The following is a 538-nucleotide window of genomic DNA, read 5'->3' as shown; positions in this document are numbered from 1 at the left end:
AAGCAGTTGGTGGTGGAGTTTGGGTGTGTGTGTGTGAGAAGAGAAGTCTAAAATTAAATATGGACAAAAGTAAGGCAAAACGGTGTACAGAGAGTAATGAGGTTGGCATGACAGAGGTGAGTCTAATGGTGGAAATGCTGGAGAATGTGAAAAGGTTTGAATATTTTGGGTCTCATGTTGCAGTTATCTGAAGAGTGAAGATGGCATGACAAGTAAAGTAGGCAAGTAAATGTCTGGGAGAAAGAAAATTTATATGGGAAATAACTGTCTTACGAGAAACACAAAAAGAAGGTTGTGTAAAGGAGTGATTATGCCCACTGTACTGTATGAGTGGAGACTTGAAATTTCAAGGAGGCTGAAAGGAAGAACCTAAGAGTGTTTGAGATGAATTATTTGAGAATTATGGTTTAAAGTATAATTTAACTTCATCTTTGTCAAAGGAATTCTACAGAAATCAAGAAATCAGTAAGATAATTTTACAGTGGCTAGAATGAAAAGACATGTACCTTTTGGCAGGGAAGAGGTCAAAGTGCAAGTT

Source organism: Oratosquilla oratoria, chromosome 28 (genome assembly GCF_046742065.1).
Source record: "Oratosquilla oratoria isolate Oo_2021 chromosome 28, ASM4674206v1, whole genome shotgun sequence".
Taxonomy (NCBI): domain Eukaryota; kingdom Metazoa; phylum Arthropoda; class Malacostraca; order Stomatopoda; family Squillidae; genus Oratosquilla; species Oratosquilla oratoria.
This window is presented reverse-complemented; position numbering follows the sequence as displayed.